General features: G+C 21.4%; 1 protein-coding gene across 3 annotated transcripts in view; it reads left to right on the top strand.

Annotated features, from left to right (window-relative positions):
- The window catches only part of LOC122503376 (E3 ubiquitin-protein ligase MIB1), a 744,700-nt gene that overhangs the window by 71,908 nt on the left and 656,774 nt on the right, over positions 1-16,018 (top strand). The gene's annotated exons all lie outside the window — the stretch shown is intronic.

The following is a 16,018-nucleotide window of genomic DNA, read 5'->3' on the forward strand; positions in this document are numbered from 1 at the left end:
TTTTAAATAACTTTTTTAATTATTCTGGCAATAATTTCTTTTTAAATAACTTAATTCTTCAAGAACTATCAAATAACTATTTGAAGAATTTTAACGCAATTCTTGGAAAGAATTCAATTAAGTATCTTGATAAATATGAAAATTCTTCCAAGAAATTCAATTATTTTCAGGATTTTTAATACAATTCATTACAAAATGCAATTATTTCCATCAAAAGTATAAAATTCTTCGCAGATATTCAATTATTTTTCAAAATTTTTTTTTAAATTCTCGTCAAGATTTCGATTCTTTTTATAAATAGCAAATTTCTTCGCCGAAATTCAATTATTTTCAGGAATTTTAGTAAAAATCATAATTTGAAATTCAATTATTTTCATAAACAATAATATTAATTACTAAGAATTCAAATATTTTTAGAAGTAATAAAATTCTTCGCAAAAATTCAATGGTTTTTAAAAATTTGTGAAAAAAAAATTATCGTCAAGGTTTCAATTATAGGTATTTTCAGGACTTTTAATACACTTTATTAAAAAATTCAATTATTTTCATAAATAACAATATTCATCAGAAGAATTAAATTATTTTTAAAATTCATATAATTCTTCGCAAAAATTCAGTTATACTTAAAATTTTTTTTTTAAATTCTCGTCAAGATTTCAATTATCTTCATAAATAGCAAAATTCTTCGCCGAAATTCAATTATTTTCAAAAATTTTAATAAACTTCTTCGCTGAATTTTAATTATTTTCAAAAATTTTTCTTAATTCGATGATTTTCCATATCTTAATATTTTAATAAAATTTTTCATAAGAATTCAATTACTTGAAAAAAAATTTGGATAAAATTCTACACGATCATTCAATTATTTTCTATAAAACAATGCAAATTTTACAGTAATTGAATTATTACTAAAAACTTATTATTAAATAATAAAATTATTCTTAGGAATTCAATTATTTTCAAATGTTATAAAATTTTTTTAGAAATTCAATTATTTAAAAAAAAAATATAAAATTCTACGCAAACATTTAATTATTTTCATAAATAATAAAAATTTCGCAGAAATTCAATTATGTTCAAAAATTTTTTTAAATTCTTGTCAAAATGTTAATTATCTTTATAAATAATAAAATTTTTTTTGAAAATTCAATTATTTTCAAACATTTTAATAAAATTCTTGGCAAAATTTCATTTATTTTCAAAAATTTTAATAAAATTCTTGGCAAAATTTCATTTATTTTCAAAAATTTTCCTCAATTACATGATTTTGAATATCTATGATTTTAATTAAATTTTCCAAAAAAATTGAATTTTTTAAAAGAAATTTTGATTAAATTCTACGCAAACATTTCATTATTTTCATAAATAATAAAAAATTCAGAGGAATTCAATTTATTTATAAATTTTTTATAAATTTCTTCGCAATAATTCAATTATTTTCATAAATAATAAAACTTAATAGAGAACTTCAATTATTTTTAATACAATTTTAATTGAATTCTTCGAAAAATGTAATTATTCTTAAAAATTCTATTAAAATCCGTCGAAAGAATTCAATTATTTTCTAGAAGAATTCAATTTTATGAAACATTCAATTTTTCGATAAATGATTTATTTTTGTATTTAAATAATTGAATTCTCGTTGAATTTTTTTTTACTAAAAATTGATTTAAAAATTAATTTTAGTTAAAATTTTAGATAATTGAATATTAAAAGAATTCAACATGAATTTTTGGAAATAATTGAATTTTAAAAATTCAATTATATTGATAAAAGTAATAAAATTCTTCGAAATTCAATTATTTTCAAAAAATTTACCAGTGAATTCAATTACCTACTTAAAAATAATTTTGATAAAATTCTACGTAAACATTTACTTATTTTTATAAATGATAATTTTTTAAAAATTAAATTCGAAAATTAGTTTAATAAAATTCTTTTTAAGAATTCAATTATTTTCATAAATAATGAAACTCATTGTAGAATTTTAATTATTTTTAATACAATTTTCATTGAATTTTTCGAAAAATGTACAAATTTTTATTAAATTTCGTCGAAATAATTCAATTTTAAGAAACATTCAATTATTCAATAAATTATTTACTTAATTGTATTTAAATAATTGAATTCTCGTAGAATTTTCTAATAAAACTTTATTTAAAAATTAATTTCAGTTAATGTTTTAGATATTAATTGAATTTTGGAGAAGGTACAAATAATAGGTAGCCAACCAAAAAAAAAAGTATGTTTGGATTAAACATATTTTATAATTAAATTAAACGTTATTTTTATTGAATTAAACTTATTATGTATTGAATCAAAATTATTATGTTTAATTTAAAAATAATTTTTAGTTAACTGTATAACAAAAATAAATATGTTTGATTCAAATATATTGTTTGCGCACTCTCTAAATTCGAATTAGTAAAATTTTTTACTAATTTGAATTAGTGACTGACTTTTTGCTTTTGAATTAGTAAATTTTACTAATAAATTAGAAGAAATGATTATTAATTAGTCAAATTTACTAATTCAAAAGCAAAAAGTCAGTCACTAATTCAAATTAATAAACATTTTTACTAATTAAAATTTAGAGAGCATTGTAGAGTGAATCAGAATATTTTCTAGAGTCAGGGAGAGAGTCGAAATTTTGTCTGAAAATCAGGGAAAAGAATAAGATTTTTGACACAACTTTGTATTTAATTTTAATTTTTTATATTTTTGAAATGAATAATATGGTACAAATAAGATAGTACGTGATAAATTTCTTTTTTGTTGATATTAATTTTTCGGATAATATAAAAGGTAAAGTTTTCTTAGCTGAAATATTGTTGGGCAATTTACGAAGTGAAAAAAAAAGGTATAAGTGGAAAGTTAATAAGGCCGTTAAGTCAACGGATTGGCGTTTAAAAATGTTCAAGTTGCGCGCTTAAGCTTAATTCAAACGGTCTTTGAAGATTAATAGCCAGCAACAGTAGTTTGTGTAACCATCTAGATAACTATAAAAAAATGAAGCTCTCAGGTAAATGTTGCAGCAATCTACTTAGTGTGAAGTAGGTAAGAGTAATCTAACTTTAACTAGACGCGCCCCGTACCGCTGTAAGCTGGATAAAAGTAGTTTAATTTTCGCAAGGATTATACGAGGTAACCATTTTCTTTTCTGAACATTTCTGAATCTCCCTTTTTAAAATGATCGAAACTTCTCCTTTTGTGCTCCATTTTAGTTACAGCTGGCAGGTGGCGACATGTCCTACTATAGTAGACACTTATTTTAGCTCCAACTTAACGGGGATTAATGCGTCTCTTATGGGAGTCCACTATCCTCACCACTCCCTTATGTCCTCTTCCGGGACTGGCTCTCAACGCTCTCAACGCTTTGTACACGCGACGACTACGACTACGACTACGACGACTAGACGTAAATTTTCGGAACTTTGTCTCTGTTGAGATTTACTGGACTACTGGGACGCGCTCGCGTCCAGCATTGTGGTCTGCGTAAATGTAAGCGTCCAATGTGTGCCTAAGTATATAAGTACGTACTTTACCCGCTGGCTAATGCGAGCACAACTATTTTCCTTGGCCCAAGTTTCGCCATTCGCCAAGAGTTCTCTCTCTCTCTCTCTCTTGGAGACGAAACTGATGTGAGTTTCATTTCAAGTCTCTTGGGCGTTGTCCCTCTCCTTCTGTTACTACTACTGGTGGTTTAAGTTGGGAACTTTGCCTTGAGATTAAACCAGACTTCGGTTTACTGTTCATCAGGTGCGGAGTCTCTTCTTGCAAATGCTTCATTGCCTTTTGCTCTTTATGATCCTATAAATAATTCACGAACGTTTCATCAGCATTCTCTATTTCAATCGAACAAATTCCACTGTACGAATCAATATGCGGCTTTTTCACTGCTTTCAGCTTTTCTCTACTCTTTTCACTATTTCATGAGTTGGAGTTTTTTTTTTTTTTGACAGTTCGTTTATTAATCAACAATTATTAATTGCATGTACTGAGTATGATTGATGTGCAATTATACTCATACATACACACAGTTTTCTTGAAATTATCAAATCGATACTAAAGTGGATCAAATTGATGTCAAAAATTAGGATTAATTTTTTATTTGATCCGCATTTTTGTTATCAATTCGTTGCGATTTGATACTGTTAAGTTTACAGTGTACTGAAAAAAATGCTATTGAATCATTGATATATTTGTTTGTCGCAATACAAATACAAATACTGTTGGTTTAATAACATATGCTACTGATTATTGCACTATAGATATTAGATTTAAATTCATCTTGTATTATATTATTACAGAACATTGTTGCCATGGATCAGGAAAAATGGGATTTTTATTAAAACTAATGGAAGGAATTTAAAATTTTTAGAATTCATGAGAAAATTCTGAATTTTTGTGTCTTTTTTGTTTGACTTGCAAACTATAAAATTACCACGAATTCTAATACAGAACCTTTAATTTTTCAATTTCTAACAATAATTTTTTTAAATAACTTAAATCTTGAACAACTATCATAAAATAAATAAATTATCTAATGAATAATTTTACTTAAATATTTCGAAATTAATTCAATTTTAAGAGAGTTGAGTTTACAATTTTCATAAATGGATGAACTTTAAAAATTTTATAAAATTTCAATTTTCAATCAATTTAATATTAGAAATCGTAAAGAGCTTAGATTTTTGGAAAATTTTAATATAATGCAAATTCTTCTAAAATTATAGTTAAATTTTTTAATTTATATTTAATTAATTACTTAAAATAATAGATTCATAGAAGGATTTTAGTTATAAACAGTAAACAAAATTTATTTTTGGAGAAGTTACAAATTATTGCAAAAATTAAATTATTTTCAAAAGTAATAAAATTCTTCTCAGAAATTTAATTATGTTCAACAATTTTTTTTAAATTCTCATCAAAATGTCAATTATCTTTATGAATGATAAAATTCTTTATCGAAATTTAATTATTTTAAAAAATTTTAATAAAATTCTTGTCGAAATTTCAATTATTTTCAAAAATTTTCTCAATTCAATGTTTTTTACTATCTACTACAATTTTCCAAAAATTTTCCAAAAAATTCAATTATTTAAAAAAATTTATGATCAAATTCTATAGAAAAATTTCTAAAAAATTTATTAAAATTTGTCGCGAGAATTCAATTATTTAAAAATTTTTATAATTATTTAAAAATTTTGAGAAACAGTCAATTATTCAATAAATTATTCATTTTTGTATTTAAATAATTAAATTCTAATAGAATTTTTTTAATAAAACTTAATTTAAAAATGAATTTCAGTCAAAATTTTAGATAATTGAATATTAAAAGCATTAAAGCGTGAATTTTTTACTTTTTTAGAAATAATTGAATTTTGAAAATTCAATTATTTTCAAAAATAATAAAACTCTTCGGAGAAATTCAATAATTATGCTCAAAATTATTTAAAAAATTCTCGTCAAAAACTCAAGTATTTATATAAAAAACAAAATTCTTTTTTCAAATTCAATTATTTTTAGAAAATTTGAATAAAATTCTTGGCAGAATTTCAATTATTTTTAATTCAATTTTAATAAAATTCCTTAAATTATGAAATTATTTATAAAAAATTTATTAAAATTCGTCACAAGAATTCAATTATTTAAAATTATTTGTCAAAAAAAAAATTCTTTATGGGAATCTAATTTTGAGAAACAGTCAATTATTCAATTTTGTATTTAAATAATTGAATTCTTGTAGAATTTTTTTAATAAAAATTGATTTAAAAATTAATTTTAGTTGAAATTTTAGATAATTGAATATTGAAAGCGTTGAAGCATGCATTTTTAGAAATAATTGAATTTTGAAAATTCAAATATTTTAAAAAGTAATAAAATTCTTCGCAAAAATTCAATTATTCTCAAAATTAAAAAAAAAAGATTTCGTCAAAAACTCAAGTATTTTTATAAAAAAACAAAATTCTTCTTTAAAATTCAATTATTTTAAAAAAATTTAATAAAATTCTTGGCAAAATTTCCATAAATAATAAAACTGAAAGCAGAATTTCAATTATTTTCGATACAATTTTCATTAAATTCCTCGAAAAATATAATTATTATTCTAAAGAAAAATTAAATTTTTTTAGATTCAAAATTATAAAAAGTTACAATAATTACAAAAAGTAATATAAAAATGAATATAAAATGTTATTAAAAATGTTATATTTTAAAATAGAAGAATTTCACATTTGGAATAGTGAAAAATAAATTAATTTATAAATTATTTTTTTGCAATAATATTATCACAAAACTTATTCTCTAAATTTAAATTAGTAAATATTTGAACTAATTAGAACAAAAGTGATACGAAATTTCTAAAAATGAATTTTTTACTTCTAACTAATATTAATCTTACTAATATTATATTAATATAGATTGAATTTCAAAAAGTTTCAAATTAAAGTTTCAGAAAAGTTGAATTTTAAAAAAATTATAATTAGAATTATATTACAGTAGAGACTCCATTATCCGGACCCCTATTATCCGGATATTCGATTATCCGGACAAATTAAAAATTAAAAATTTTTTTTTAATATAAAGTTTATAAGGTCTCAAGCCGTTGACTTCTATTTTAAATTTCTTTACACGAAATGTTGCGTTTTAAAGTGTTTTAATTATTTTAAGAAAATGTTTATGTAAATATTTTGAAATATTTCTAACTAAATATTTATTAATGTTGACTTTAAAAGTTTTAGTTTGTTTCAGTCTTATTTTAAAACATATGCAAATAAATACATAAAATTATGAATAAAAAATTTGTTTAATTCGCACTTTACTCGATTATCCGGATTTTCGATTATCCGGACAAGTGCCTGCATCCATTAGTCCGGATAATGGAGTCTTTACTGTATAATAATTCATTTGAAATCTTAAAAATAATTTTATAGAATTTTTTATTAATACCGGGAATTGACCGGGAATATTCGTACCTTCCGTTGTTTTCATCTAAAAATGCTAAAAAAAATTAGTTAATTATTAATTAATTACTAAGAGGGGATCCACTAACTTTAAATAATTTATTATTCTGAAGGGCAACAACACTTTTGACTAAAATCGTTTACTTTAGAACCGTTTTTTTTACATTTTTTTAATTTTAGTCTTGATGGTGATATAAAATCAAAATTTCAAGTCCTAAAATTTTCTTAACCTAGTTTTAAGCTTAAAAATAGGCTACTTTCCAATCATTTTGATTTTAAAACGTAAATGGTTTCAGACTTTGTTTTTTCCATGTTATAGAATATTCTGTTGGGATTAAATTTCTTATTGAAAATTTAGAGTCAATCAATAAATACATTCAAGTATTCTTGCCTTCAGAAGCAGTCTTCTCTTTTCTATTTTCAAAAGCATTAAATTATTTGGATAAAATTTATTCAAATAAGATGTTGAACTACATTTATCGACTGATATATTTACATGTTTTGACGTAGAGTTGAAAATTGAAATAAAAAGAAAATGAATTTTAAAGTGAAAAGTTTGTTTTTCAATGTATATATAAAATTCTTTGACTTGGAAAACAACCAAATAATTTCCACTTGCAAACATTTTGAAAGAATATTGAATGGCGTTGTTAAGATGTAATTTCAAAGGGCTATTCGGGGAATATAGTTTTTGAGTTACCAGCCAAGTGCCATTAGGAAATATTAATCTATATATTTGACAATTTTATATTGGTTTTGTTGAAACTACTGGGGCAATAAAACTTTCTGCATTTGATTTGAGTATTTTCTCAATGAAAGAAAAAAATTGTTTTGAAAAATTTATTTTTAAACTAGAAAAAATACGCGATAGACGTTAGTTTTCAGGTCAATATGTATTTCACGATAATATTCTTTATTTTCGCAATATTTAATTAATAATAATTATTTTTAAAATGAATGTGAAATATTTCGTAAAAGTACTATTCAATATTAGAAAATGAAAAAATTTGTTAATGTAAAAATGAATTATAATTTTTTCACTAATTGAATAAATTTTCTTTTTTTCAGGTGAGTGCATTTGAGTCTTCTAAATGTTCTTTGCATTTCTTCTTGTTTCAATGGTATCGTCTTCGGTGAGTTCAAGTTTTGTACTATTTACATAGTTTTTTTTCTTAGAAAAAACAATTTTTACAGTATTTTCCAGAAACTATAGTGCTAAAAGTTTTTGCCTTATTGTAAAAAATCACTTCCTAGAATTTGAGTTCAAAATATATAAAAATATCCACCATACGAAGAAAATTTCTTCCCTTATATTTTTTGAGCTCATGCAAGAAAACTAAACTGTTTATTTTTAAAAAACTACCCCTGACTGACAAAACTACCCTTTCGAAAGTTTTTATAATTCAAAATTGATTACAAAATTTACATAACACGATGGAAATTTCTTTTAAACATACCTAGGATAAATTTGGGGATATTTAATTGTCCAGAAGAATTTTTGTAAGAATTACCCTCTACTACAAAAAATCACTCCTTGAATATTGATAATCAAAATTTATAAAATTTTTAAAGATGAATATATTGTTCGATTAGTGTAAATTTTATTAAAAATTACTATGATAGATGACAAAAAAAAATGTTTATATTTTAAATATTCTTCTATATAAAGAGAGAAAAATAAAAAAAAAGAAAATTCTTCTCTGAAAATCAATTATCTTCAAAAATTTTAATAAAATTATTGGCAAAATTTCAACTATATTAAAAAATTTCCCTTAATTCAATGATTTTTAATATTTTTCCTTTTTTACAAAAATTTTTTAAAAAAATTCAGCTATTTTAAAATTTTTATAATAAAAATCTACTCAAACATATGTTTATAAATAAATTCATGTTTATAGCAATTACAAATGATTGCAGAAATTCAATTATTTTCAAAAGTAGTAAAATTCTTCTTAGAAATTCAATTATTTCCAACAATTTTAATAAAATTCATGGGAAAATTTCAATTATTTTCAAAAACTTTTTTCAATTCAATGATTTTTAATAAATCTTCTACTTTCATAAAATTTTCCAAAAGAATTCAATTATTTAAAAAAAATTTTAATTCTACGCAAACATTTCATTATTTTCATAAATAATAAAACTCATCTCAGACTTTTAATTATTTTTAATACAATTTTAATGAAATTCCTCGAAAAATGAAATTATATTCTTCAAAATTTTATTAAAATTCACCAAAGAAATTCAATTATTTAAAAAGACATTTTAATAAAATTCGTCTCAAGAATTCAATTATTTTCAAAAGTAATATAGTTCTTCGCAGAAATTTAATTGCGTGTTCAACAATTTACAAAAATTCTCGTCAAAATTTCAATAATCTTTATAAATTTTTCTCCGAAATTCAAATATTTTCGAAAATTTTAATAAAATTCTTGGCAAAATTTCAATTATTTTCAAAAACTGTTAAAAAATTCTTTGGAGAAATTCAATTATTTTTAATAAAATTTTAATCAAATTTCCAAAAAATAAACTTATTCTTAAAAATTTTATTAAAATTTGTCAAGAGAATTCAATTATTTAAAAATTTGTTTGATAATTTGAAATTTTGAGAAGAATTTAAAAAAAGATTTTGAAAATAATTTAATTTCTGACAAGAATTTTCTTACTTTTAAAGATAATTGAATTTTGCAAAGAATTTTATCAGAACTTTTGAAAATAATTAAATTTCCAGTATAAATTGTATTATTTATGAAGATAATTAAAATTTTGATGAGAATTTTATTAAAATTCTTTGCAAATAATTGAATTTCTAGGATGAATTTTATTATTTATTAAGATAATTGAAATTTTGACAAGAATTTCATTTAAATTTTTGCAAATAATTGAATTTCAGAGAAGAATTTTATTATTTATAAAGATAATTAAAATTTTAAGCAGATTTTTTTAAAAATGTTTAAAAGTAATTGAATTTTGGAGAAGAATTTTGATATTTATAAAAATAATTGAAATTTTGAGAAGAATTTAAAAAAAGATTTTGAAAATAATTTAATTTCTGACAAGAATTTTCTTACTTTTAAAGATAATTGAATTTTGCAAAGAATTTTATCAGAACTTTTGAAAATAATTAAATTTCTAGGATAAATTTTATTATTTATGAAGATAATGATAATTTTGACAAGAAATTAAAAGAAAATTTTGAAAATAATTTAATTTCTAGAATGAATTTTATTATTTATAAAGATAATTGAAATTTTGACAAGAATTTTATTAAAATTCTTTGCAAATAATTGAATTTTAGAGAAGAATTTTATTATTCACAAAGATAATTGAAATTTTGAACAGATTTTTTTTAAAAGTAATTGAATTTTGCAGAAGAATTTTGATATTTATAAACATACTTGAAATTTTGAGAATTTAAGAAAAAAGTTTGAAAATAATTGAATTTCTGTAAAGAATTTTCGTACTTTTGAAGATAATTGAATTTTGCAAACAATTTTTTGAGAACTTTTGAAAATAATTGAATTTTAGAGAAGAATTTTATTAAAAATTTTTTTAAATAATTGAATTTCGGAGAAGAATTTTATTATTTATAAAAATAATTGACATTTTAAAGGGAAATTAAAAAAAAATATTAATAATACCTAATTAAAATTTTGCTATGAATTTTATTAAATTTTTTAAAATTTTATTCCGGATTGTTTGATATAAATGTATCTGTTGTCGAGAAATGTGATTTTTTTTGACAATTTTGACGATTTTGTGTTTTCTTCAGGGTTGCCACAAATATTTAATTTTATTTTTCCCTGACTTTTCCCTGATTTCCAGACAAAATTTTCACTTTTTCCCTGACCATAAAGAATATTCTGATTCACTCTCAAAATTATTAGATACTCAAAAAAACATTCTATTACATTTATTTACGAATTTCTTAAATTGTAAAATTATTCGCAAACATCAATAACTAAATTTTTAAATAATAAGTATTTAATTATTATTTTTCCATAGGAATTAAAATTCTTCAAAACATTCAAATTCAAACATTTTTAAAATTCAACAACTTATAAGAACATTATTATAAAACATGAAGATATCAATTACTCCGAGTCTTCGATTCGAAGTAATTGATATCTTCATGTTTTATAAAAATTCTAATTTACATAAAATTTTTCAAAACAAAAAAATTAAATTATTTACAAAAATTATAATAAAATTCTAAGCAAGAATTCAATTATTTTCATAAAGAATCAAATTCTTCACGTGGTTTCAATTATTTTTAATACAATTTTAAATAAATTTCTCGAAAAATAAAATTATCTTAAAAAATTTTTTCCAAGAATTAAATTAGGTACATTTCACAAAATAATGAAATTCTCCGCTTAAATTTAAAAATTTTCAAAATTTACATTTTTAATACAAGTTTTCAAAAGAATATTCTAATTATTTAAATAAAATGTAAGAAAATTCGTTGCATAAATTCAATTATTTTTACAAGTAATACAATTTTTCACATGAATTCAATTATTTAAAAAAAATTGATAAAATTCGTTGTAAGAATTTAATTACATTTCACGAATATAATGAAATTCTTCGTTGAAATTCAATTTTTCAATTTATTGAATAATTGAATATTTCTTAAATTTGAATTCTTATAAAGAAGTTTATCAACATTTTTAAAAATAATTGAATATTTACGAAAAATTGCATTAAAATTTTTGATAATAATTAAATTCATTCAAGAAATGTAATTGAAAATGAATTGAAAATAATGATTACAATCTAAGAAATAAATTATATCAAATTTTTTGAAATAATTGAATTTTTGCAACGAATTTTATTATTTATAGAAATAATTGAATTCTTAGGAAGAATTTTATTTATTTATGAAAATAATTGAATTCTTGACAAGAGTTTTATTCAAATTTTTGAAAATAATTGAATTCTTGAGAAGAACATTTTTTAATGTTTTTTAAATAGTTGAATTTTTGTGAAGAATTTTATAAAATTTTTGAAATTAATAATTAATTATATTAAATAAATATTTGCATTCTTGAGAAGAATTAAAAAAAAAAATGTTTTTGAAGAAATCATTTCTTTCAAAAAATTTTATGAATATTGTGTTTTAAATAATTCAATTTCTTTTAAAATTGTATATTATTTATGAAAATAATTTAATTCTTTCAAAAAAATTTATTAAAATAATATTGAAAACAATTTAATTATTATAAAGGATTTCATTAAAGTTTTTTTAAAAAATCGAATTCTTTCAAAGAATTTTATTAAAATTTTTAAAAATAGTTGCATTTTTCGAGGAATTTATTTAAAATTGTATTAAAAATAATTGAAATCCTGCAGTGAGTTTTAATATTTATGAAAATTATTGAATTCTTGCAGCGATTATTATAGTTAATTTTTTAGAAATAATTGAAATTCTATGATGAATTTTATTATTCATGAAAATAATTGAATTTTTGAAAAAAAATGTTATTATTTATGAAAATAATTGAATTATTGCAAAGTTTGCTTAGAATTTTATCAAAAAAAAATTTTTTTTTAAAATAATTGAATTCTTTTGAAAATTTTTATTAAAACTGTAGATGTTAAAAATCATTGAATTGAAAAAAATTTTTTGAAAATATTTGAAATTTTGCAAAGAATTTTATTAAAATTTTTGAAAATAATTGAAATTTGGAGAAGAATTTAATTATTTTTAAAGATAATTGAATTTTGACGAGAATTTTTTTAAATTTTTGAACATAATTGAATTTTTGCGAAGAATTTTATTACTTTTGAAAATAATTGAATTTCTGCAATTATTTGTAACTTCTCCAAAATTTTAATTTTTTTCAGTTACTTAAATAAAAATCCCTGACTTTTCCCTGACCTGTGGCAACCCTGGATTCTTTTTGTCGTTTTTTCTAAGATTTCATGCGACTTTTTTCCGACTTTTTCGGAAATTTTATCCAACTTTTCGTGACTTTTGTTGTAAATTTATGCGACTAAATCGACTTTTTTTTGAGTCTTAAAGACGATCCGAGCCCTGCCGTAAGGTCCATATTTTTAATTGCTTTCACTGATTCGAGCTCTGAGTTGGTTTTATTAATATAGTGTAGTTTAGAGTTTAAGATCTGTGTGTTAAAAACAATAAATTATAAATATAAATTTCCGAGAAGCGAGAAACGAAATAAATGACCCAAATAAACAGAAGCGTGTGACACAGATTATTTTTTCGTATACTTTGAGTATAAAGATAAACCTGTAGGGGAATTATTTAGAAGATCGACTTCCTCACAGCGACTGGAACTGACGTTATAAACACTTTAAGGATCAAGTCATAAGAAAGTAAGCCATTTAGCACTCTCACCTGTTAGGAAAAAAGGGGAAAAAAAGAGGATGTCCTGCACTATAAGGTTTAGACGTGGCACCTCAACAGACTCTGCATTAAGCGTAGACTTTGAATTTGCATGCTCGGGTAAGCCAGCGAAAGAGCGCAGGTGCTCTAGACGAACAATAGTGCTTGCCGAGAGTTCTTGACGGTTTAAAAAGTAATCTCTGTAACGAGCAACGTGCTCGTTTTCGAGAATGCGAGTCGAGCCTCTGAAATGATGCTTTTTTACTGCGAATACTCTTCTCCGAGCATCAAGCCGATATCGTTCTATCTATACGAGTCCACTTGTAATAAGGACTGTGTAGTCTCAGACTGCAGTAATGATATTACAGCAAAAATTTATTTTCAAGATAACAATTTTTCACGAAAAAATAATAAGGCCAATTTTTATTAAGCACTTCACTTTTATGTTTATAATTAAAATTCATGATTATGGATTTTTAATTTTCCTTTTTTATTCCGCTATATGCGCTACTACGCTGCGTGTAGAGGAAGCAACATTTTTTTTATTACTGCATTTATAGTGACTTTAGCAAAAGTTGGAGTAGTATAATTTTTAAGAAAATCGGTTTGTTAAATAATAGGGTTTTAGTTTATTTTCTCATCGCGCGAACGGCGTGAAATTTATTCGAAGCTATAAACGCATGTGAAGTGTAAGCGAAACACTTGCAGTAGTATAAACTATATATAGTCAGCCGTATCATAAAGACGTTTGTACTGAATCACCAGTTTTTAACTCTTTACTTTATAGATTCAAATAACGTCAAACGGAGTTATTGTCCAATGAAAAACGCTACTTTTCTATTCAATGCTTCATTAAAATTCAGAATTAAAAGAAAAAAAAACAGTTTTATAACCGGATATGTAGGGTAAACTAGATACATCTTATTTTTTTGAACATATAAAAATATTCCTAACATAAAAAAATATAGATTAATATTATTCTGACTATAAAAAATTAGATTGTTACATTATATTAACTATTTGCTCTTTAATTAAAGAATTAAGTGAAGAACACAATAAAATTAACGGGATTGCCCCAGATCAGGGAAATAAGGAATTTTTATTAAAAGTATTGGAAAAAATTTAATTTTTTAAATTCATAGGACATTTATGAATTTTTGTGTCTTTTTTCTTTGCCTCATAAACTATGAAAATACCACGAATTCTAATATAAAACCTTTAAAATTCTTTTCTACTTCTGACAAGAAAGTATTTCTTAATATTATTTAATTCTTTCAAGAGTTTCAACGCAATTATTTTGATAAATAACAAAATTCTTCACAGGAATTCAATAAGTTTTTTGGAATTTTAATAAAATTCATTGCAAAATTCAATTATTTTCATAAATAACAATATTCATCACAAGAATTCAATTATTTTTAAAAGTAATAAAATTATTCCCAGAAATTCAATAATTTTTTTGGAATTTTAATAAAATTCTTTGGAAAATTCAATTATTTTCATAAATAACAATATTCATCACAAGAATTCAATTATTTTTTGGAATTTTAATGAAATTCTTTGCAAAATTCAATTATTTTCATAAATAACGATATTCATCACAAGAATGCAATTATTTTTAAAAGTAATAAAATTATTCCTAGAAATTGAATTATTTTTTTGGAATTTTAATAAAATTCTTTGCAAAATTCAATTATTTTCATAAATAACAATATTCATCAAAAGAATGCAATTATTTTCAAAAATAATAAAATTCTTCGCAGAAATTCAAATATTTTCAAAAAATTAAAAAAAAATTCTTGTCGAGATTTCAATTAATTTCAAAAAATTTTCTTATTTAAATAATTTTCAATATCTACTATTTTATTAATAAAGTTTTCCAAAAGAATTCAAATTAGTTAAAACAAAATTTTGATAAAATTCTAAACAAACATTCAATTATTTTTTAAAATAATAAATATTTCACAGGAATTCAATTATTTAAAATAGAATTTGCATAAATTTTTTTGAAAAAAAATTAATTGTTCATAAATTTTTTCGTAATATTTAAAATGTTTTCGTAAATATTAAACTTCTTTTGAGGGACAAAATTTTTTAGATAATTCTACGAATACATTCAATTATTTTCATAAATAACAAAATTTAGTTTAGAAATTCAATTATTTCATGGCAGAATTTCAAATATATTTAATACAGTTTTAAATAAATTTCTCAAAAAATGCAATTATTCTTAAAAATTTTATTAAAACTTGACGAAAGAATTCAATTTTAAGAAACATTCAATTACTCTATAAAATAATAAAATTATTTCATAAATAACAAAATTCTTCACTGAAATTTAATTATTTTTAATTTTTTAGGAATTTTAATAAAATTCTTTGCAAAATTCAATTATTTTTTATAAATAACAATATTCATCACAAGAATTCAATTATTTCACAAGTAATAAAATTCTTTGTAGAAATTCGATTATTTTAAAAATTTTTAACGTCTGTCTCATCAAGAATTCAATTATCTTTATAAATAGCCGAATTTTTCACCAAAAATTCAATTATTTTCAGAAATTTAAATAAAATTCAATGCAATACAATTTTAAATAAATTTCTCGAAAAATGAAATTATTCTTAAAATTTTTATTAAAAGTAAAACTCGTCGAAAGAATTCAATTTTAAGAAACATTCAACTGTTCAATAAAATAATAAAA

Source organism: Leptopilina heterotoma, unplaced genomic scaffold (assembly GCF_015476425.1).
Source record: "Leptopilina heterotoma isolate Lh14 unplaced genomic scaffold, ASM1547642v1 Lhet_26, whole genome shotgun sequence".
Classification (NCBI taxonomy): Eukaryota; Metazoa; Arthropoda; class Insecta; order Hymenoptera; family Figitidae; genus Leptopilina; species Leptopilina heterotoma.